Raw genomic sequence first — 25,110 nt, 5'->3', positions numbered from 1 at the left:
AACTTCCTGGCAGATTAAAACTGTGTGCCAGACTGAGACTCAACCTCGGGACCTTTGCCTTATGCAGGCAAGTGCTCTACCAACTGAGCTAACCAAGCACAACTCACTATCGTCCTCACAGCTTTTCTTCTGCCAGTACCTCATCTCCTACCTTCCAAACTTTACAGAAGCTCTCCTGCAAACCCTGCAGAACTAGCACTCCTGAAAGAAAGTAAGTTTGGAAGGTAGGAGACGAGATACTGGCAGAAGTAAAGCTGTAAGGACGGGGTGCGAGTCGTGCTTGGTTAGCTCAGTTGCTAGAGTACTTGCCCACGAAAGGCAAAGGTCCCGAGTTCGAGTCTCGGTCCGGCGCACAGTTTTAATCTGCCAGGAAGTTTCAAATATCTGGGTGTCAGGCCTCAACATGGCATTAAATGGAGCAAGCATGTTAAGTCAGTTATAGGGAATGTGAATGATGACTTTGGTTACTGAGAGACTTACAGGAAAGTGTAGCTCATCTTTAAAGGAGGTACGTAACACTTGTGTGACACCTCCTCGAGTACTGGTTAAGTATTTGAGATCCTCTGCAGGGCACATGAGGGGAATATATTGAAGCAGCTCAGATTTGTTACCAGTAGGTTCGATTAAAACGTGAGTACTATGGAAATGAAATGAAATGAAATGGGAATCTTGGGAGAGGAGAAGATCTTTCAGCAAAATGCTATGGAGAAAGTTTAGAGAACCAGCACTTGTGGCAGATTGTAGAACACAAGCAGACATATTTAAAGGCCTTTAAATATGTCTGCTTGTGTCTGCGTATGTGCGGATGGATATATATATCTGTGTGTGTGTGTGTGTGTGTGTGTGTGTGTGTGTGTGTGTGTTTTGTTCATTGTGCCTGTCTGCCGACGCCTTCCCGCTTGGTAAGTCTTGGAATCTTTGTTTTTAATATATTTTTCCCATGTGGAAGTTTCTTTCTATTTTATTTAAATTATGGATACAATATTACTGGAACATACCAACACAAAATCACACATTTGCTATACATGGATGATCTAAAACTACTGGCAGCAACAAATTAACAACTCAACCAATTACTAAAGATAACAGAAGTATTCAGCAATGATATAAATATGGCTTTTGGAACAGACAAATGTAAGAAAAATAGCATAGTCAATGGAAAACACACTAAACAAGAAGATTACATATTGGATAACCACAGCGACTGCATAGAAGCAATGGAAAAAACAGATGCCTATAAATATCTAGGATACGGGCAAGAAATAGGAATAGATAATACAAATATTAAAGAACTAAATGAGACATATAGACAAAGACTAACAAAGATACTGAAAACAAAATTGACAGCAAGAAACAAGACAAAAGCTATAAATACTTATGCTATACCAATATTGACCTATTCATTTGGAGTAGTGAAATGGAGTAACACAGACCTAGAAGCACTCAATACACTTACACGATCACAATGCCACAAATATAGAATACATCACATACATTCAGCAACAGAAAGATTCACATTAAGCAGAAAGGAAGGAGGAAGTGGATTTATCGACATAAAAAACCTACATTACGGACAGGTAGACACTTTAAGAAAATTCTTTAAAGAACGAGCAGAAACTAGCAAAATACACAAAGCAATCACTCATATAAATACATCGGCTACACCACTACAATTTCATAACCACCTCTACAACCCTTTAGATCACATACCATCAACAGATATGTAGAAAGTAAATTGGAAAAAGAAAACACCACATGGCAAGCACCCGTATCATAGAACGCAGCCACATATAAATCAAGACGCATGCAACAGATGACTAAGAAAAGGCAATATATACAGTGATACGGAAGGATTCATGATTGCAATACAGGATCAAACAATAAACACCAGATATTACAGCAAGCACATTATTAAAGATCCCAATACCACAACAGATAAATGCAGACTTTGCAAACAACAAATAGAAACAGTAGATCACATCGCAAGCAGATGTACAATACTAGCAAATACAGAATACCCCAGAAGACATGACAATGTAGCAAAAATAATACATCAACAGCTTGCCTTACAACATAAACTAATAAAACACATTCCCACATACAAGTATGCACCACAAAATGTACTGGAGAATGATGAGTACAAATTATACTGGAACAGAACCATTATAACAGATAAAACACCACCACATAACAAACCTGGCATCATACTCACCAATAAAAAGAAGAAATTAACACAACTAATCGAAATATGCATGCCCAATACAACAAATGTACAGAAGAAAACAGGAGAAAAAATTGAAAAATACATCCAACTGGCTGAGGAAGTCAAGGACATGTGGCACCAGGATAAAGCTGACATTATACCAATTATACTGTCCACTATAGGGGTCATACCACACAATATCCACCAGTACATAAACGATATATAGCTACATCCAAATGTATATATACAACTACAGAAATCTGTAATTATTGATAGTTGCTCAATTACCCGAAAGTTCCTAAATGCAATGTAACAAATACCGTACGCTCGATCGAGATCCGCATCCCTTTCCATTTTAACCATACATAACGTGTGAGAAAGAAAAGAAATAATAGTAATACTAATAATAATAATAATAAATATTTCTTGAGCAATTTTCATATGGATAATTTGAAACAAGTTCAGCTGAAAAAAAAATGCCTGAAAAAAATGTAAAGTTTAAAGATAGCTCCAGAACTAATTGTGGGATAAACCTGAAGCTTTGCACGTAATAACTTACCATTACAGGGTATCAAAATCTAAAATTTCATTCCCCTGGAGCTTCCCAATAGTTCACAAATTGGGGGTAAAGTTGACGATTGTTCTAAAAACTCCAAATGGCTACGTTTGGCCAACTTACAAAAAAGGCCAACAACCTCGCCACAGCGATAACACCGGTTCTCGTCAGATCACCGAAGTTAAGCACTGTCGGCCTTTCTATCACTCGGACGGGTGACTGTTCAGTCTGCCGAGTGCTGTAGGTGAGCAGGGTCCACTTGTCCCTCGTGAGGCAAATTGAGGAGCGACTCAATCGAGAAGTAGTGGCTCCGGTCACGAAAACTGACAACGGCCGGGAGAGTGGTGCGCTATGCCCCTCCGTATCCACATCCAGTAGAGGATGTCACGGCGGTCAGTCAGTACCGATGGACCTTCCGAGGCCTGTTCCGACATCTTTTGTTAGAAAGGCCTTGTTCTAAACCACCAAAAACCTATATTCGGATTTGCAATGCGAGCATATAAGGCCCTAAAAAATAAATAATGACAAGGTGGAAGTGTGTTGAAAATAAACCAGTTTCCGCTAGTCTCCATCTCTACAGCATTCGGCTCTACAAAATTCCTTTTTACAAAAATGAAATGGAATAAGGAGTCCTCTAAAAAGATGAAATAAGAAATCCACTAAAAAGTATAGTTTTGTCTTTTTTTGACTTTAATGACTTGAGGCAATCACACAAAAGTGCAATCTTTTGCAGTGTGTCTAATCAAAATTTTTTCCCAACTACAGCATTCGGCTCTACAAAATTCCTTTTTACAAAAATGAAATGGAATAAGGAGTCCTCTAAAAAGATGAAATAAGAAATCCACTAAAAAGTATAGTTTTGTCTTTTTTTGACTTTAATGACTTGAGGCAATCACACAAAAGTGCAATCTTTTGCAGTGTGTCTAATCAAAATTTTTTCCCAAACAGTCCCGTAAGTGACATTATATGACTGACAGTATAATTTTCCTCATGAAATTCTACAGTAAACTGAAGTAGCTTGAATTAATCACAAGCTTAGTATCACTTTGATCTCTTCTCGCTTTGGTCTAGAATTGTATCAGGCTTGGGATCCTGTGTAAAGAAGTGCTTATCAGCTGTCAGACGTGGCCCCTACGGTGATGGGGATGCCGATTTTCTCACTGTAAAAGGACGAGCAGTGGTTAGGCCACCGTGGACCGTAGGAACCTACATTAATATTCAGTGCACTATACCTCAAATCGGAGGTAAACTAGCATGTCAGTAGCATTACGCAATAAGACGACTTACTAATAATTCTCTATAACATTGAATCTATACCAAAAAATATCGGGGAAACTGATGCGAACTTTACCAAATTTACGCAATGTGACGGTGTACAGCCTGAAGGTTACTTATATGATGTGCACTGCAGCTGTTGTGCAACAATTTTACTACCGTGATTTTTCACTGCCTTGTATAGTTTATAATCAATTAGATTTTGTAGTTTACCAGAAACAGACTGAAATATGTCACAGTGAGTTGTGACTAAGTTTGAAGTTTTTTGAGTTGGTCGGACTTTCTCACTTCCTAGCTCTCGAGACTTCTGATATTGTCTTCCTCAGAGAGTACCAAACAATTCTAGAATGTAATAAAAGATGTCAGGTTTAATTTGAGTACCAGTGAAATATGGCCCGTTTTCAATGCACCTGCAACTAGTTATTTTTTAGGTTTTTATATGCTTGTACTGCAAACCAAACCTAGTTTTTAGTTGGTTTAGGACACAGTGTTTCTAAAGAATTCAGTGTAAAAGCGTTCGCAGGAGAATTTTTGTAAAATCGGCCAAAAGTAGCCATTTCACCTGTGCCACCAGCAAATACGACGAGGGAAAAATAAAACCTCGATAGCAGCCCTAATCCCTCGTACCTTATCTGTGTGGTCCTTACGTGCAGTTGTTATATTTGTGAGGGAACGGAATCGTTCAGCAGGCAGCTTCGAATGCAGGTTCTCTAAATTTTCTGAATAGCGTTCCTCAAAAAGAAAGTCACCTCCCTTGCAGGGATTCCCATCTCTATAACATTTGTGTGTTGTTCGAGCTTACCAGTAACAAATCTAGCAGCTGGCCTCAAAATTGCTTACATGTCTTCCTCTAATCAGACCTTATACAGATCCCAAATACTTGTGCAATACGCGAGAATTTATACAGTGGCATAACTCGCTAGACCAGCAGCAGAACAAAATTACCAAACTTAGTCTTTCATTTACAATTGCAACACTATGACCAGCAGTGGAGGCAATGGTAAACTATGCTCGAACACCAATTCGTAGCTGTCTGTAGCAGTGGCAGATTCCATACTACATATTTGATTACGGAATTTTGTACTGCAACATGAATTTATCTGTCTTCACGGTGTTAAATCGGCAGAAATTATTGAAGAGTTCTCCCTGTGTCACCGGTCTCCCATTGCTGTCTTTTTCTTCTTGATCTTTTCCTGTTGCACTGAAAATGAGATGCCGAGATATATATATTAAAAACAAAGATTCCAAGACTTATTAAGCGGGAAAGCGCCGGTAGACAGGCACAATAACACACACACACACACACACACACACACACACACACACACACACACACACACACACACACAAAATTTCGATCTTTCGCAACCGGCGGTTGCTTCGTCAGGAAAGAGGGAAGGAGAAGGAAAGATGCAAGGATGTGGGTTTTAAGGCAGAGGGTAAGGAGTCATTCCAATCCCGGGAGCGGAAAGACTTACCTTAGGGGGAAAAAAGGATAGGATATATATAGGTATATACTCGCGTGTGCGCACATCCATCCATACATACACACACAAGCTTGTGTCTGTGTATGTATGGATGGATATGCGTGTGTGTGCGCGTGTGCGAGTATATACCTATCCTTTTTTTCCCCCTAAGGTAAATCTTTCCGCTCCCTGGATTGGAATGACTCCTTACCCTCTCCCTTAAAACCCACATCCTTTCATCTTTCCTTTTCCTTCCCTCTTTCCTGACGAAGTGCCCACCGGTTGCGAAAGCTCGAAATTGTGCCTGTCTTCCGGCGCTTTCCCTCTTGGTAAGTCTTGGAATCTTTGTTTTTAATATATATATATATATATATCTCAGATGTTCTGGTGTACATTGGTACCAAATTGGGATAGAAAATCTCTTGCCAGTGAATGAATAACAACAATAATAGGAACAGTGTATAACAAACTAATAATGAATGAATGGATGAATGAATGAAGTTTATTTTATAGAACCCAGTACATTGTCCTCAGTGGTGAGTGTTCATCGGAGGTGATGGTATCATCTGGAGTGCCCCAGGGAAATGTGGTAGGTCCGCTGTTGTTTTCTATCTACATAAATGATCTCTTGGATAGGGTGAATAGCAATGTGCGGCTGTTTGCTGATGATGCTGTGGTGTACGGGAAGGTGTCGTCGTTGAGTGACTGGACAGGATTTGCGTTTGGTGTAAAGAATGGCAGCTAACTCTAAATACACATACATGTAGATTAATGCAGATGAATAGGAAAAACAATCCTGTAATTTTTGAATACTCCATTAGTAGTGTAGCGCTTGACACAGTCACGTCGATTAAATATTTGTGCATAACATTGCAAAGTGATATGAAGTGGGACAAGCATGTAAGGGCAGTTGTGGGGAAGGCGGATAGTCATCTTCTGTTCATTGATAGAATTTTGGGAAGATGTGGTTCATCTGTGAAGGAGACCGCCTATAAAACAGTAATACGACCTATTCTTGAGTACTGCTCGAACGTTTGGGATCCCTATCAGGTCGGATTGAGGGACGACGTAGAAGCAATTCAGAGGCGGGCTGCTAGATTTGCTGCTGGTAGGTTTGATCATTACGCGTGTGTTACGGAAATGCTTCAGGAACTCGGGTGGGTGTCTCTAGAAAGGAGGCGTTCCTTTCATGAATCGCTACTGAGGAAATTTAGAGAACCAGCATTTGAGGCTGACTGCAGTACAATTTTACTGCCACCAACTTACATTTCGTGGAAAGACCACAGAGACAAGATAAGAGAGATTAGGGCTCGTACAGAGGCATATAGGCAGTTGTTTTTCCCTCGTTCTGTTTGGGAGTGAAACAGGGAGAGAAGATGCTAGTTGTGGTACGAGGTACCCTCCGCCATGCACTGTATGGGGGAGTGCGGAGTATGTATGTAGACGTAGATGTAGATCAGAGGAGGAGGTTGAGGATTGTAAATAACTGAAAGTAGGCTGACCTTTCAGTTGGCATAATGCAAAGTTTTTGTTAACTTTTGTTGCTGAATTCCATTCTGCCGATTTGCTGGGGGAAAAAAAAAGAAAAAAGAAACCTGAAATGATACATAGTGGTGGTCAGAAACCTGAAGCAGCAATTGTCCTTACCCTAGCTTACAAGACGACCACGGTGCCATGGAACCAACTTGACAGTGTTTCGTCTAGCCTGGTGGTGGTTTATGCAGACATTTGGAACACGAAAAACAAAACCAGTTTAAAATTAAACGCAGGATCTTCTTCGTAGAGTGGAAAATCTAAATTTACGATCTCAATGTCGTGTAAAGCGATGACTCGTCGGATTACTCACTCAGTCGGATAAGAGACTATTGCGATAAGTTTGCAGGACCACTCGGTACTGATCTCATAAATGAGTGAACGAGCACGAGGTGCTAAACATCGTCAGCAATTTTACCGAGCCTCAGCTGTGCTAGCAATATGGAGAACTTCACAAACAGCTCACTGTGTCCTCACTGCTGTCCCCAGCCTGCTCCAGCCAGCCCTCAGTGGAGCTGCACTATCAGATGTCCACCTGAGGGACAGCTTCGAACCGACAGCAGATTACACTATAGAAAAATACAAATTAGTTGCACACTTGCCCTGTTCGGCTTGTGGTGAAAGCTTATTTTAATAAAATAGAAAATGTGTGCGAAATGAAATTGTCCAAAAATTAATAAACAGTAAGTAAACTTTGACCTCAGACAGACTCTATCTCTATCCACTCTAGTGTCACACACAACTAGAATATCAGGAATGCCAACAAAATGTGGAGATATTATGGATAATAGACTAATACATTGATACTGCAGAGTAGTAAATCAGATTGTGGATTCACAGGAAAAAATTGGATGTATGCCTGTTGAACCAGAAGCTAACCAGAAGACGTAGGCAGATGTGGAGTTGGGCACTTTCTTGCATTTTTCACCCTGCAGCTCTTTCGTAGGCAATGCATACTAACAAGCTAGCTCACTATTTCCGTTATCCCATCTCGTTTGCTATAGAGATGATGAATGGGATACAGATTCTTGTTGCAAGACAGTTTCTTCGAATTCGATCGGAGACACACTTGCATTGTTGGTGACGTAACGTGATATTCGCAAAGCAGATGACTGTGGCTACTTCTGGCATTACCGGGACTCTAATTACACAAACTACTAAAACTTGTCACTTACTCATAACAATTAACAGCTCAGTTACAGTATTAGTGAAAGGAAGTGATAAGATGTGGCTTTTGCAGCAAAATTGGAACTGATTTTGGAAGCAGCTACTGTTTTAAAGTGAACACTTTACAACTACAGGTGAATCTCGTTACACACAATAATTATGTTCCGTGGAATTGCCAAGTGTACTAAATTCACATAAATCGAGAGTAATTTTACATGTATAATGGGGTCAGATTCTCACTTCCTCATATATTAAGTATGAAACAACAGAATTTCTTAATACTTCCACCAAGAATTACCATTGTCACCTTTCTGAACTGCATTTTAATGCAGAACTGATACACTGAAAAATATAATGCCAAAACACACAGTAATACGCTAAAACCATCTACAACCTAAATATCCTCTGGATTGTGTACCTCTGAAGAATCTGATGGTGCCATTGTCAATTCAGTTGCCATAACAGATTACCTTACGTGCAAATCTTTATTAGTCAGAGCCTCAGAATGAGAGTTTAGGACAGGACCGTCCATGCTGCTCTACAGAGTAGCACGATACTGCTCTTTGCTCCGGCTCTGTTGGAGCTGTGTGAGCCGGAGCACAAACCACGCGACTGTTTGCCGAGTGATGCTGTGCAATGCTGGCTTATTCTCCTTTTATGGAAGACTATGGTGTTGTAAATAGAAGACAGTGTACTGTTTAGTCACAAGTAAATTAATACTGTGGTAAGTAGTTTGGGATATGCATACTATAGGAACCATAAAGAGGAACTACAGTTCAATTAAATGTGTTTAACATTTAATGAAGACACTTATTACAATAGTCTTAATGTCAAACAATTTTCGAATTCAAGGAAACATTGCCAGTAAATAAAGGAGAACAAAATGAATGTAAATACACATCAAATGTGGAAATTAATAGACGGTGGCAAACTGGAAGGCAAAACCAGGAAATTTTTATAAAAAAGAAGATATATGAAATTAATCCATCTCAATTTTCTGTTACTGCTTTCTACATTGTTTTACTTTTCTTTACATAAGAGCTTTTTACAGCAGACTGATCGAAGCAGACTGATCGAAACAGACTGAGCAACTGCGCCGCATGTCTATGAAGTTTCGGGTAATGCTTCTGTGACAGATGTTTGTAAAACTCACTTGACATCTTTCTACTCTGATGGCTATCTTCAAATTCTGAATCACACTGAAGATATACAATTTCTGTTTGGAGGGGTGGCTTACAGAATCAATATCCGTAGAGTATGGGGTAGCAGAAACTACTAAATCTGTTTCCAAGTTTGAAATATCAGTGAATCTTGTTTAAAATTCAGTAGGCAATTTTCTTGAAAGATCTGTATACTGTCCAAAATCTGCACCAATGGCAATGTTTGCGAATGCTGACAGTTTTGCAAATTAAGAGATGTTTCTAGCCTCCAGCTGCCCTTTCCAGAGCAACAGTTTCATCTCAAATGCCTTCATTTTGTTGCAGAAATGAGTGATGAAACTGCCTTCCCTCAAAGTAATACACACAAGTCTCGAAGATGCCCTCTCGCATCTGTTAAAGCTGAATCACAAATCTGTTGTCCAGCAGTTCAGGAACACTTTCTCCCATCAGTTACGTGAATAACGATATTTCTTGTAGCAGGTCCATGAAGTGCTCCATAACTTTAGCACAATTGAGCCAGCAAACCTCACAAGGTTAAGGTAATACAACAGACATTGTCCAGAAATGCTTTGAACATGCAACGATCGAATCCTTTTGCTCGAATAGAATCGGTGATTTTCACAACCGAGCTCATTATTTTACTCAATTTCACGCTTTCAGAATGCAAATGGCGATGTGAATCAGACGATGTATGGCGATAACCAGAAGATTGTGATCTTTAATTTTTTTCTGGACATGTTCTACTAAGGAACAGATTTCACCAGTCACAGCTGGAGAACTGTCTGCTGCTGCGGAAGTTAGTAATTCCTACGACAGACTGAACTTCTCCGTAACTGCTCCGAATGCGTCGAACGTGTCTCGTTTTGTCCTCCAGTGGGATGAGCTCTAACATTTCCTCACAAACTTCCAGCATTTTGTTTATTGTTCTGATGGAAATTAGCAGCTGTGCTGTGCCTGCAAAGTCGAGAGAGTCATCTAAAGACAAACAAACAGCGACACTGTCTTTAATAATCAGTGTCAGCTGAGCCTCAAAATCTTCTGCCAATTCTTCAGTTCAGCACATTACGGTGGCTCGAGAAAGCGACACGGGCTGTAGCTGCGGAAGCAGTTGTGGGCGCAGCTCTTCTGCTGCTATTACAAGGTATTCTTTAATAAATGCACCTTAAGCAAATGGTTCCAGGTGTGCAGCTACCTGATCAGAAATCTAGCTTTTCTCACAGGATGATCGACATCCTCCAAAACCCCCCCCCCCCCCCCCCCCCCAGAGGGTCCACAACTCTCTTGTGGACACGTGTGTGGCGAGCACGGTACCCAAGCTAGTGCCGCTATCTTTCCTTTCTGTGCTGCATACTTTCCTTTTCCACATCCTTCCCATCCCCAATCCTCCCCGACCCCCCACCTCCACCTTTTCCCTTCCCCTTCTCCCCCTATGGGAGTATGTGTCGTGCCTATGTCCGGAGACGGATGCTTGTTAACTGTAAGACAGTCTCTCTTCTTTGCTTTCAATGCTGGAAAGTCTCGGACCTCCCTTTGTCCTTCTCTTTTCCTTGCCTCTTCTCTGTCTTTACCCCTCTTCTCTGTCTTTACCCCTCTTCTCTGTCTTTACCCCTCTTCTCTGTCTTTACCCCTCTTCTCTGTCTTTACCCCTCTTCTCTGTCTTTACCCCTCTTCTCTGTCTTTACCCCTCTTCTCTGTCTTTACCCCTCTTCTCTGTCTTTACCCCTCTTCTCTGTCTTTACCCCTCTTCTCTGTCTTTACCCCTCTTCTCTGTCTTTACCCCTCTTCTCTGTCTTTACCCCTCTTCTCTGTCTTTACCCCTCTTCTCTGTCTTTACCCCTCTTCTCTGTCTTTACCCCTCTTCTCTGTCTTTACCCCTCTTCTCTGTCTTTACCCCTCTTCTCTGTCTTTACCCCTCTTCTCTGTCTTTACCCCTCTTCTCTGTCTTTACCCCTCTTCTCTGTCTTTACCCCTCTTCTCTGTCTTTACCCCTCTTCTCTGTCTTTACCCCTCTTCTCTGTCTTTACCCCTCTTCTCTGTCTTTACCCCTCTTCTCTGTCTTTTCCCCTCTTCTCTGTCTTTTCCCCTCTTCTCTGTCTTTTCCCCTCTTCTCTGTCTTTTCCCCTCTTCTCTGTCTTTTCCCCTCTTCTCTGTCTTTTCCCCTCTTCTCTGTCTTTTCCCCTCTTCTCTGTCTTTTCCCCTCTTCTCTGTCTTTTCCCCTCTTCTCTGTCTTTTCCCCTCTTCTCTGTCTTTTCCCCTCTTCTCTGTCTTTTCCCCTCTTCTCTGTCTTTTCCCCTCTTCTCTGTCTTTTCCCCTCTTCTCTGTCTTTTCCCCTCTTCTCTGTCTTTTCCCCTCTTCTCTGTCTTTTCCCCTCTTCTCTGTCTTTTCCCCTCTTCTCTGTCTTTTCCCCTCTTCTCTGTCTTTTCCCCTCTTCTCTGTCTTTTCCCCTCTTCTCTGTCTTTTCCCCTCTTCTCTGTCTTTTCCCCTCTTCTCTGTCTTTTCCCCTCTTCTCTGTCTTTTCCCCTCTTCTCTGTCTTTTCCCCTCTTCTCTGTCTTTTCCCCTCTTCTCTGTCTTTTCCCCTCTTCTCTGTCTTTTCCCCTCTTCTCTGTCTTTTCCCCTCTTCTCTGTCTTTTCCCCTCTTCTCTGTCTTTTCCCCTCTTCTCTGTCTTTTCCCCTCTTCTCTGTCTTTTCCCCTCTTCTCTGTCTTTTCCCCTCTTCTCTGTCTTTTCCCCTCTTCTCTGTCTTTTCCCCTCTTCTCTGTCTTTTCCCCTCTTCTCTGTCTTTTCCCCTCTTCTCTGTCTTTTCCCCTCTTCTCTGTCTTTTCCCCTCTTCTCTGTCTTTTCCCCTCTTCTCTGTCTTTTCCCCTCTTCTCTGTCTTTTCCCCTCTTCTCTGTCTTTTCCCCTCTTCTCTGTCTTTTCCCCTCTTCTCTGTCTTTTCCCCTCTTCTCTGTCTTTTCCCCTCTTCTCTGTCTTTTCCCCTCTTCTCTGTCTTTTCCCCTCTTCTCTGTCTTTTCCCCTCTTCTCTGTCTTTTCCCCTCTTCTCTGTCTTTTCCCCTCTTCTCTGTCTTTTCCCCTCTTCTCTGTCTTTTCCCCTCTTCTCTGTCTTTTCCCCTCTTCTCTGTCTTTTCCCCTCTTCTCTGTCTTTTCCCCTCTTCTCTGTCTTTTCCCCTCTTCTCTGTCTTTTCCCCTCTTCTCTGTCTTTTCCCCTCTTCTCTGTCTTTTCCCCTCTTCTCTGTCTTTTCCCCTCTTCTCTGTCTTTTCCCCTCTTCTCTGTCTTTTCCCCTCTTCTCTGTCTTTTCCCCTCTTCTCTGTCTTTTCCCCTCTTCTCTGTCTTTTCCCCTCTTCTCTGTCTTTTCCCCTCTTCTCTGTCTTTTCCCCTCTTCTCTGTCTTTTCCCCTCTTCTCTGTCTTTTCCCCTCTTCTCTGTCTTTTCCCCTCTTCTCTGTCTTTTCCCCTCTTCTCTGTCTTTTCCCCTCTTCTCTGTCTTTTCCCCTCTTCTCTGTCTTTTCCCCTCTTCTCTGTCTTTTCCCCTCTTCTCTGTCTTTTCCCCTCTTCTCTGTCTTTTCCCCTCTTCTCTGTCTTTTCCCCTCTTCTCTGTCTTTTCCCCTCTTCTCTGTCTTTTCCCCTCTTCTCTGTCTTTTCCCCTCTTCTCTGTCTTTTCCCCTCTTCTCTGTCTTTTCCCCTCTTCTCTGTCTTTTCCCCTCTTCTCTGTCTTTTCCCCTCTTCTCTGTCTTTACCCCTCTTCTCTGCCGCAGCATTTGAGACCTCTCTTTTTTCCTTTTCTTTGTTCCTCCCTTTCTCTTTCTTTCCTCCCTGTGCGTGTCTGAAGGCTGACCCACGCATTCCCACGCGTAGCCGGTGATGGGGTAACGCGTAATACCCCACCCCGGGTAGACAGTTAGGACGTGTATGTACCCCCTGGCAATGGCCAAGCCCAGGGAGGGGTGGTTACCCGAGCTGGTACCTTCCGAATGTGCAGATTCGTTCCTCTGTTCGTTTCTCAGCAGGTGTGAACAATCACCTAAGGTGGAAATGTCCTCAGAGAGGCCCCCCACAAGGGAGGAGCGTGCCAACGGAGACGCCGGTAATCGTGGGGATACTTCTGCAATGGTTTCCTCTACGTCTACAATTTCTGCTCACAAGCAAAAGTTAAATGAGTCTCAGTCACGGACAATTCTTCCATCAGTGCCACAGCTCCTTGTTGTTTCTCGGTCGGACGAAGGTCAAGACTTTTCCACAGTCAACCCTTTCATTATTCAGAAAGGTGTCGACGCAATTGCAGGTCCTGTAAAGTCTGTTTCCCGGTTACGAAATGGCACCTTGTTGTTAGAAACAGTGCCCTCTAGGCACAAAAATTGCTCCAAAATTTCACTTTTACACACCTTCCCTGTCCGGGCGGAAGCGTACCGCGCTTTAAATTTGTCACGCGGGGTGGTTTATACACGCTCACTCGATGGATTGTCCGACGAGGAAATTCAGAACTACCTGTCTGACCAGGGCGTTATGGCTGTACATAGTCACGAAATTGGTTGACGAGGATTTGGTTCCAACCCGTACTATCGTCTTTCGACTTCCATCAAACATTAAAGTGGTCTATGAGAGAATTTCAGTTCGCCCTTACATCCCCAACCCTATGTGTTGCTATAGGTGTCAGTGGTTTAATCATACCAGTCAATCTGGCCAGATGCATTACGTGTGGCAAGGATGCACACGAGGATGCTTGTCGACCTCCATCCCCTCGTTGCATCAACTGTATGGATGACCACGCTGCTTCCTCTAGAGATTGCCCCATTTTCAAAGATGAAGGGCTTATTCAGGAAATCAGAGTGAAGGAAAAGGTATCTACATTTGCTGCTCATAAGTTATTCGCCAGTCGAATGCCCACTGTGCATCTAGCAGGTAAATATCGCACTGTCCTTGCATCTCCTCGACCTACTAAGGAGGTAGCCTCGCAGACTTGCGATCTCACCTTCAGTGCCACGGTCGTCAGATCGGCCAGCACAAAGATCGTCCGTTCAACCTCCCCACTTTCGCCTACTCACTCTATGGCTCACCCTTCATCGGCTTCTGCTAAATCGTGAGCCCCAAAATCAGACACCTGGACTTACAAGAAAGAGCCTACTCACAAAGATTTTTTATGTACCCCGACTTCATAACCGTCGATTCCTCCCTCATCTCAAAGTCGTGTTTCCAAGAAGGCTAATGGGAAACCCAGTTCCTCTCCTTCTTCGCTACGGCGTGTGTCATCTACAGCACCACCTGGCGGTAGCTGCCCTCGGCCGTCTTCTGTGTCGCCGAGGCGCACTGCCGGTGGCTGGTTGACTGGCTGATCGCTGGTGGCAAGAGCTACCCCCGATCAACCTATGGATCGGGATCTTCTGCCTTTGGCTGAATGTCGTTGTGGAACTGTCTGTTGCCGACTCTCGGCAGTTGTTGAGTTGAGAGCAACCACGGTATGATTCTTCCCTTTTCTGTCCACCTTTTGTCAATTATCCATTGCAATATCCGCAGCATTAGAGCCAATCAGAATGAATTGTCGATCCTCTTACGATCCTACTCACTGGTCATCTTCTGTCTTCAGGAAACAAATCTGTGTCCCCACAATTGCTTTGTTTTCCTTTCCCTCATTTTCAGTCAGTCCAGTTTGATCTCCCCTCTGTTAATGGCACTCTAGCACACAGGGGACTTAATGATTCTTCTCCATGATACTGTCCATTATCACCTATCACCTTAAACAGTGCCTTCCAAGCCATTGCTGTCCGTCTTTCCCTTTCTGGATACACCTTCTCTCTTTGTATCATATACATTCCATTGTCCACACCTATGGCGAGAGCTGATCTCCTTCATCTCCTTGGTCAGCTTCCGCCCCCCTATTTGCCGGTTGGGGACGGTTGTGGACTTTAATGCACTCCACCCACTTTGGGGATCTCCGCGTCCTTGTCCGCGAGGCTCCCGATTGATTGTCGTCTTCCACCGAGCAGATCTTGTTTGCCTCAACACTGGGGAACCTACATTTTTGTCTGCTTTCAATACAAATTTCTCTCATTTGGACCTTTCAGTCCATTCAGGTAGTTCGGCACTTTGAATGGTTTGCTCTTGTTGACAGACACTTGAGTGCCAATTTTCCATATGTCCTTCAATTGGAGCCACTACTGCCGTCTATGTATCCGAGACGCTGGAAGTTTGCCCGAGCCGATTGGACACTTTCTTCGTCTCTAGTGACATTCGATGACCATAACTTTCCTAGTGTCGACGATCAGGTCACTCGTGTTACAGAAGTTATTCTTACAGCTGCGGAACGTTTAATACCCTGCACCTCAATTTGTCCCGGCTCCTCCAAGTTCCTGGGTGGAACGAGGCGTGCCGTGACTCAATACGTGAATGGCGACATGCTCTTCGCGTTTTCCGCCACCATCCTACTTTGGCCAACTGTATCCACTATAAGCAGTTACGTGCGCGATGCCACTGCCTCATCCGCAATACCAAGAAGGCAAGCTGGGACTTCTGTACTAGCTCTTTCAGCACCTTCACTCCCTCCTGAGAAGTTTGGAGTCGAATTTGACGGTTATCTGACGTGCCTAGTTTCTCCCAGATCTCTGGGCTCACTGTAGTGTATGATAACTTAGTGGACCCTGTCGCAGTTTGTAACTCATTGGATCAACACTTTTCTGAGATTTCAAGTTCTTCAAATTACCCGCCAGCCTTTCTCCTAAGAAACTTGCAGTAGAAGTGTGAACTCTTGCGTTCTCCTCTCAAAATAGCGAAAGCTATAATACTGTTTTCTCCATACGCGAACTCCGACACGCTCTCTTCTTCTCGCTCTTCCACCCCAGGACCAGATAGTATCCACATCCAAATGTTGCTGCATTTATCATACCATAGTCTGTGTTACCTCCTTCACCTTTATAATCGAATTTTGACTGACAGTACTTTTGCCAGAAGGTGGCAGGAAGTTTTCGTCGTCCCTGTTCTGAAACCTGGAAAGGACAAACATCTCCTCTCTAGCTATCGCTCCATTTCTCTCACCAGTAGTGTATATAAGGTTTTGGAGCGTACGGTGAACTGCCATTTAGCCTGGTGGCTGGAGTCCCAAAGCTTTTTAACACCTGCCCAATTCGGTTTCTGAAAGCATCCTTCTGCAGTTGACCATCTTGTTGCTCTCTCTATGAACAATTTTTTCAGGAAACTCCAAACGGTAGCAATATTTTTTGATCTGGAGAGAACATACGATACCTGTTGGAGGACAGGCATCCTCCGCACACTGTTCTCTTGCGGCTTTCGTGGTCGGCTGCCCCTTTTTCTCCGTGAATTTATCGCAGAGCACACATTTAAAGTGTGGGTGAACAATACTCTCTCCCGTACTTTTTCCCAAGGAAATGAGGTACCCCAGGGCCCTGTGCTAAGTGTTGTACTGCTTGCCATCACCATAAATCCAATTATGGATTGTCTCCTTCCCGATGTCTCGGGCTCCCCCTTTGGGGACGATTTTGCGATCTACTACAGCTCTCAACGGACCAACCTTCTTGAATGACATCTTCAAGAATGTCTCGATCGCCTCCACTCTTGGAGCATCGAAACCGGCTTCCGCTTTTCTCCCAGTAAGACCATTTGTGTCAATTTTTGGTGTCATACAGAGTTTCTTCCACCTTCCCTACATCTAGGCCCTGTCAACCTTCTGTTCATGGACGTCGCTAAATTCTTGGGTCTTGTGTTTGACAGAAAACTGTGCTGGTCTTCCTACATTTCATATCTTTTGGCTCGCTGTCTGTGATCCCTCAACAACCTCCGTGTCCTGAACGGCACCTCATGGGGAGCGGACCGAGTGGTCCTTCTCCGGCTCGATCGCGCCTTAGTGCGCTCGAAATTGGACTATGGAAGCATAGTTTACTCCTCTGCTCGGCCGTCTGTTCTTCAGTGTCTTGACTCTGTCCACCACCGTGGATTGTGTCTAGCAGCTGGAGTTTTTTACACCAGCCCTGGGAAAAGCCTTTATCCTGAGACTGCTGACCCTCTGCTGTCCAATCGGTGAGCTGTAATCCTGAGTCGTTGTGCTAGCTATCTGTCTTCCATGCCTGCTTATCCAGCCCATGACCTCTCTTTCGACACCTCCTTGGATTTAGGGTATGCAGGCGGCCCTTCCTCTCTACTACCACTGGGAGTCCACTTCCGTCAACTGCTACATTCTCTTTCCTTCCACCTTCCTAACACTTTCTTGGCAACTAGGGGTACAGCTCCGCCCCTGGACCTGCCTGCTCCATGACCTTTGTCAGCTTCCCAAGGATGATACCCCTTCTCTCGTTTATTGTCGGGCATTTGCTGCTCTATTCGCACAAATGAAGGATGCCACATTTATTTACACTGATGGCTCAAAAACATAATTTGGTGTTGGGAGTGCCTGTATTGTTGGCGACACCCCTAATCGATTTCGGCTTCCTGACCAGTGTTCGGTTTTTACTGCGGAGCTTTACGCTGTTCTCCAGGCTGTCCAATACATCAGTCGCCATCAGCAGATAGAGTATATTATATGCTCAGATTCGCTCAGTCTCCAAGCTCTGTACCCTGTCCACCCTCTGGTCCACCGGATTCAGGACTGCCTCCACTTGCTCCACTCGGGGGGCGTCTCCGTGGCATTCCTCTGGATCCCAGGACATGTTGCTATCCGTGGAAATGAGGCGGCCAATATAGCGGCCAAGGCTACAGTCTCTCATCAGCCCGCTATTCGCTTGGTTCCCTTCACTGACTACAGAGTGACTTATATTGTCGTGTTGCTCTTTTATGGCACTCACATTGGTCTACACTTCCCAATAATAAATTGCGGGACGTGAGAGCTCTTCCCTGTGCTCGGACCTCTTCCTCCTGAACTCATCATCGGGAGAAGGTAATTTTAACTAGACTCCGGATGGGGCACTGTCTTTTTAGCCATCGACTCTTTTAAGTGGCGATCCTCTTCGCTTTGTCCTCGCTGCTCTCAAGTGTGGACGGTGAGACACCTTTTACTTGAGTGCCCCTATTTTACTCCACTACGCGCCTGTCCACAGCTGTCGCATGATATATCTTCCATTTTAGCAGATGACACGTGCTCAGCCGATCACGTCCTTGAGTTTTATTAGTGTCAGTGATATGACGTCGGTCATTTGAAGCTCTTTTTGGGGAACTCTCCTCTCCGGTTCAATAGTGGTTTACTACCTAAGCTTTAATTCTGTTTTTTAGTTCCCCACTTTTTGAGTTTCGCTCCCATTGCTGCCGATTTCCAATTAGGCTTCCAGTAAAAGAAACAAAAGAAAAATTCGGAGTACGTATTAAAATCCTGAGCAGCCATAGCGTACGGATCTCCGTGCCGGCGCGTTCACAGGAGCTCAGTCCGTCAGTTCACCTGATGATGGCGACATGTTTGATCGCCGAAATATTGTGCCCGTTTGACACTATAGACCGGCAGTACACCTGTGGATATTTTGATTATCAAATACACCGGGAGAAACTCAAGAATCACAAAAATTTTGAGGTTTGCCGATGACATTGTAATTCTGTCAGAGACTGCAAAGGACTTGGAAGAGCAGTTGAACGGAATGGATAGTGTCTTGAAAGGAGGATATAAGATGAAAATCAACAAAAGCAAAATGAGGATCATGGAATGTAGTCGAATTAGGTCTGGTGATGCTGTGGGAATTAGATTAGGAAATGAGACACTGAAAGTAGTAAAGGAGTTTTGCTATTTGGGGAGCAAAATAACTGATGATGGTCGAAGTAGAGAGGATATAAAATGTAGACTGGCAATGGCAAGGAAAGCGTTTCTGAAGAAGAGAAATTTGTTAACATCGAGTATAGATTTAAATGTCAGGAAGTCGTTTCTGAAAGTATTTGTATGGAGTGTAGCCATGTATGGAAGTGAAACATGGACGATAAGTAGTTGGGACAGGAAGAGAATAGAAGCTTTTGAAATGTGGTGCTACAGAAGAATGGTGAAGATTAAATGGGTAGATCACATAACTAATGAGGAGGTATTGAATAGAATTGGGGGGAGAGAAGAGGAGTTTGTGGCACAACTTGACTAGAAGAAGGGACCGGTTGGTAGGGCATGATCTCAGGCATCAAGGGATCACAAATTTAGCATTGGAGGGCAGCGTGGAGGGTAAGAATCGTAGAGGGAGATCAAGAGATGAATACACTAAGCAGATTCACAAGGATGTAGGCTGCAGTAGGTACTGGGAGATAAAGAAGCTTGTACAGGATAGAGTAGCATGGAGAGCTGCATCAAACCAGTCTCAGGACTGAAGACCGCAACAACAACCACCACCATTCCTTTTTGACGTGCTTTGTCTGGTTTGAATGAATTGCTTATTTTTCTTTGATCTGATATTTGCCGTTCTCTTTGTTATAGGTGTTTTTGTCACTGTAAGCTGAAAATGCATTAATGTACTGTGTCATGCATTGTTTGTCGCATTCTGATAGTGCATGTTTATGACCTGTCACTGCTCGCGGCATGGCTTGCTTTTGTGCGTGCTACTGCCGCTTAAAAAAAAAACTTTGTCTCATTAGTGAAACAATGGCAAGAGACTGCTATTTGTTGTTACTTACACTACTGCTTTCTTTGATAATGATCAACAAGAACCAGATAATAGACTGCGAATGATAGAAGATGTTCTGAACGAGAGTTTAGCTGAAATTTTTCTCCGTTTGAAAATCTTTGCATACTCCTCTTTTGTACATTATGTTCTGCACAGAAATTATAGTCATCTTAGATTTAAAAATCTAGTCTATTGCTGTGCCTCATTTCTGACTGTATCACTATTAGGCATAAGAATAATATGTATATAAACATGACATGATATGTATATTGTTCGCATTTGCTGTTGTCTCACTCTAGTTTCGTAGTTTATTAGGCAAACAGGATTTAAATGAGATAGCAGCAAACATGAAAGAATACATGGCAAAATGTTCATATTTGTATTATTCTTATTGTGAAGAGAATACGGCATGTGATTCACAATTCATCTAGTTTCTGTTAGTAACCATCTCTTCTCACAGGTAGGAAAAAATTCAGAACGTAGAATTGGCCATATTGATACACATCCCAAACAGTCTTGCCAGTCGGATTTTCGTAGTACATTGAAATTCTGCTACATTCGAAGATGAACAATACGGAATTTGTATTTACTTCGTTGGATAATGTATGAAAATTAAAATGCGGTGGTCGAAACTCGGGACAGAGGAAAAAAGCTCGTCTGCCACTTTTTTATTTATTTATTTTTTTTTATTTATTTACTGACACAGAGGTTTTAGCGCCAGTATTTACCTGTGTCCCAGCAAAGCATGTCAGTGCAGCGCTACATATATTCGACGGCAGAAGTTAATTGTGGCGTCCCCTACCAACATTTTACACAACTTCCGGTTACTTTGCACTCAATTCTAAGCCGCAGGCAGTTTTTTGGATTACAAAAACCAGAAAAAAACTGCAGCTTAGATTTGAGTAAATACGGTATTTGTTGTCTTAAGGTGTGAACAAAGCATTCCGCTTCTCTGTTGGAGTGCAGGTGAAACGAAATACTTGTTAGATGACAAATGCCATTTTGTTCACATAATTGTTCAAAGTCATGTGACGTGAACTTATTTCCATTGTCCGTAACAATGACTTCGACACAAAAAATTGAGGACAACACTTGAACGATGCTACGTGACGTGGTAGAGTTTGTAGATTCCTGCAAATGGGAACTTGCTAAAAGAGTCTACCACATTGACCCAACGAGCATTCCAAAATGGTCCTGCAAAGTCAATGTGAGGATTGAGTCTTAGGCTGAGCTGAGAGCATCTGTGGTGGAGCAGATTGGTTTCCCGTGCAGGCGCGACACTGTTCGATGTGGGCGTCTGTGCCCTGCCGAGTACAGTGCCAGCGTGCTAACTGTTTACTGCAAACAATTCCTCAGTCTCCTTCGTGAAGCAGTTGCGACACATCCTTTTGCAACATAGTGGGAATGAGTAAAAGCGATTGTCCACTGTCAGATTGTTCTAAGATCACACCTTGCCGTACCGAAAGGTTACGGTGCCAAGCAAAGTATCCACACGCTACCGAGTTCTGAATACTGTTCGGTGAGCGAGGTCGAGATGTGTGAAAGTATGCGAGAAAATCTTCTAACCGGGGTCTGCTGCTGTGGCCTGTGCAATTTTTCTGTAATTAAATGAAAAATTGCATCGATTAATAGTCGAGCACTCCAACCCGGAAACAAGATGTGTCAGAGGAATCAAAATAAGAGTCGGGGCCGATCAGATGTCAGCATTGCTGTGCTTTGCCACAGGTCTGTACACAATTTTGTACTGATACAGGGATATAAGTAAAACCAAACATTGCTATTTTTGAGCAGTACGTGTAGGAACCAGCTTTGACAAATGAAACAAGGACTATTGATGCTTGTGATCTGTCACTGAATAGAACTTGTGACTAAACAGGTAGTGATGGGATTTTGTCACACCATACGCACTAATTGAGAGCTTCATTGTCAATTTGTAAATAATTGCACCGTGTTTTAGTTAACAACTTCAAGGCAAAAGCATTAGGTCTGTCTTGTGTGCCGATTGTGTGCAAAAGCCAAGTGCCGATTCCGTAAGAAGAAGCATCTACTTGCAAAAGCACTGGTTTGACAGGATCAAAATGTACTAAACATCTGTCACTGAGCAAGGATTTTTGAGTTTCTGAAATGCCTCGTGACACTCTTTGGCCCAAATGAAAGGCATATTTTTCCATTGCAAGTGTTGCAATGGATCTACAATCTGTGAAGTGTTCGGAATGAAATGAATGCAGTATGTCGACATGCTTAGCACTAACTGCAGTTCAATACATTACAAAGAACACAGGCACAGGCAGGTCACAGACTGCAAGCAAATAAGATTGGAGGGGGTGTACAGGGTGTTACAAAAAGGTACGGCCAAACTTTCAGGAAAACATTCCTCACACACAAAGAAAGAAAATATGTTATGTGGACATGTGTTCAAAAATGCTTACTTTCCATGTTACAGCTCATTTTATTACTTCTCTTCAAATCACATTAATCATGGAATGGAAACACACAGTAACAGAACGTACCAGCGTGACTTCAAACACTTTGTTGCAGGAAATGTTCAAAATGTCCTCCGTTAGAGAGGATACACGCATCCACCCTCCGTCGCACGGAATCCCTGATCCCTGATGCGCTGATGCAGCCCTGGAGAATGGTGTATTGTATCACAGCCTTCCACAATATGAGCACGAAGAGTCTCTACATTTGGTACCGGGGTTGCATAGACGAGAGCTTTAAGTGCCCCATAAATGAAAGCCAAGAGGGTTGAGGTCAGGAGAGCGTGGAGGCCACGGAATTGGTCCGCCTCTACCAATCCATCGGTCACCGAATCTGTTGTTGAGAAGCGTACGTACATTTGGACTGAAATTTGCAGGAGCTCCATCGTGCACGAACCACGTATTGTGTCGTACTTGTAAAGGCACATGTTCTAGCAGCACAGGTAGAGTATCCCGTATGAAATCATGAAACGTGCTCCATTGAGCGTAGGTGGAAGAACATGGGTCCCAATCGAGACATCACCAACAATGCCTGCACAAATGTTCACAGAAAATATGTGTCGATGATGTGATTGCACAATTGCGTGCGGATTCTCGTCAGCCCACACATATTTGATTGTGAAAATTTACGATTTGATCATGTCAAAATGAAGCCTCATCTGTAAAGAGAACATTTGCACTGCAATGAGGATTGACACGTTGTCGGATGAACCGTTCGCAGTAGTGTACCCGTGGAGGCCAATCAGCTGCTGATAGTGCCTGCACACGATGTACATGGTACGGAAACAACTGGTTCTCCCGTAGCACTCTCCATACAGCGACGTGGTCAACGTTACCTTGTACAGCAGCAACTTCTCTGTCGCTGACATTAGGGTTACCGTCAAGTGCAGGAAGAATTGCCTCGTCCATTGCAGGTGTCCTCGTCGTTCTAGGTCTTCCCCAGTCGCGAGTCGTACGCTGGAATGTTCCGTGCTCCCTACGACGCCGATCAAGTGCTTCGAACGTCTTTCTGTCGGGACACCTTCGTTCTGGAAATCTGTCTCAATACAAACGTACCGCGCCACGGCTATTGCCCTGTGCTAATCCGTACATCAAATGGGCATCTGCCAACTCCGCATTTGTAAACATTGCACTGACTGCAAAACCACGTTCGTGATGAACACTAACCTGTTGATGCTACGTACTGATGTGCTTGATGCTAGTACTGTAGAGCAATGAGTCGCATGTCAACACAAGCACCAAAGTCAACATGACCTTCCTTCAATTGGGTCAACTGGCGGTGAATTGAGGAAGTACAGTACATACTGACGCAACTAAAATGAGCTCTAACATGGAAATTAATCGTTTCCGGACACATGTCCACATAACATCTTTTCTTTATTTGTGTGTGAGGAATGTTTCCTGAAAGTTTGGCCATAGCTTTTTCTAACACCCTATACACACTGACTGTTTGAAAAACTTGACACACTATTTGACACGACACTCGAGTCCTGCTTCCTATAACATTCAAAAAAAGAGTACACAAATTGGCGGTGTGTTCCTGTGGTGTATTACCTGTGACGACAATATTGTCAAGGTAGTTTGAACACAAATGGCACTTTTGCAGTCATCTGTTCCAAGTACATTGGAAAATGGTGGGTGTGGAAGCGCTACTGAAGGGCAAACTCAAATACTTGAACAGTCCTAAGTGTGTGTTTACAAGAAACACTTTCTGTGATCCTTCATCGAGTGGAATTTGCTAGTAGGCCTTACGGAAATCTATCTTAGAAAAGTAACGTCCTGCTCCGAGCCCGTTCACGAGTTCCTCAGGGCAAGGTAAGGGGTAAGTGTCAGCTACTGGCTGTTGGTTGACTATAGACTTGAAGTGTAGATTAAAACTGAAGGAACTGCAAAAAGGTGGGAATTGAAGGAGATGGGACCTGGATAAACTGAAAGAACCAGAGGTTGTACAGAGTTTCAGGGAGAGCACAAGGGAACAATTGACAGGAATGGGGGAAAGAAATGCAGTAGAAGGAGGATGGGTAGCTCTGAGGGATGAAATAGTGAAGGCAGCAGAGGATCAAGTAGGTAAAAGGACGGAGGCTAGTAGAAATCCTTGGGTAACAGAAGAAATATTGAATTTAATAGATGAAAGGAGAAAATATAAAAATGCAGTAAATGAAGCAGGCAAAAAGGAATACAAACGTCTCAAAAATGAGATCGACAGGGAGTGCAAAATTGCTAAGCAGGGATGGTTAGAGGACAAATGTAAGGATGTAGGGGCTTATCTCACGAGGGGTAAGAAAGATACTGCCTACAGGAAAATTAAAGAGACCTTTGGAGAAAAGAGAACCACTTGTATGAATATCAAGAGCTCAGATGGAAACCCAGTTCTAAGCAAAGAAGGGAAAGCAGAAAGGTGGAAGGAGTATATAGAGGGTCTATACACGGCGATGTAATTAAGGACAATATTATGGAATTGGAAGAGGATGTAGATGAGGATGAAATGGGAGATACGATACTGCGTGAAGAGTTTGACAGAGCACTGAAAGACCTAAGTCGAAACCAGGCCCCCGGAGTAGACAACATTCCATTGGAACTACTGACGGCCTTGGGAGAGCCAGTCCTGACAAAACTCTACCATCTGGTGAGCAAGATGTATGAAACAGGCAAACTACCCTCAGACTTCAAGAAGAATATAATAATTCCAATCCCAAAGAAAGCAGGTG

General features: G+C 43.4%; 1 protein-coding gene across 6 annotated transcripts in view; it reads left to right on the top strand.

The window, feature by feature from the left end:
- The window catches only part of LOC126293707 (protein spindle-F), a 127,264-nt gene that overhangs the window by 19,890 nt on the left and 82,264 nt on the right, over positions 1-25,110 (top strand). The window lies entirely within an intron of this gene.

This window comes from Schistocerca gregaria, chromosome 10 (genome assembly GCF_023897955.1).
Source record: "Schistocerca gregaria isolate iqSchGreg1 chromosome 10, iqSchGreg1.2, whole genome shotgun sequence".
Classification (NCBI taxonomy): domain Eukaryota; kingdom Metazoa; phylum Arthropoda; class Insecta; order Orthoptera; family Acrididae; genus Schistocerca; species Schistocerca gregaria.
This window is presented reverse-complemented; position numbering and strand designations above follow the sequence as displayed.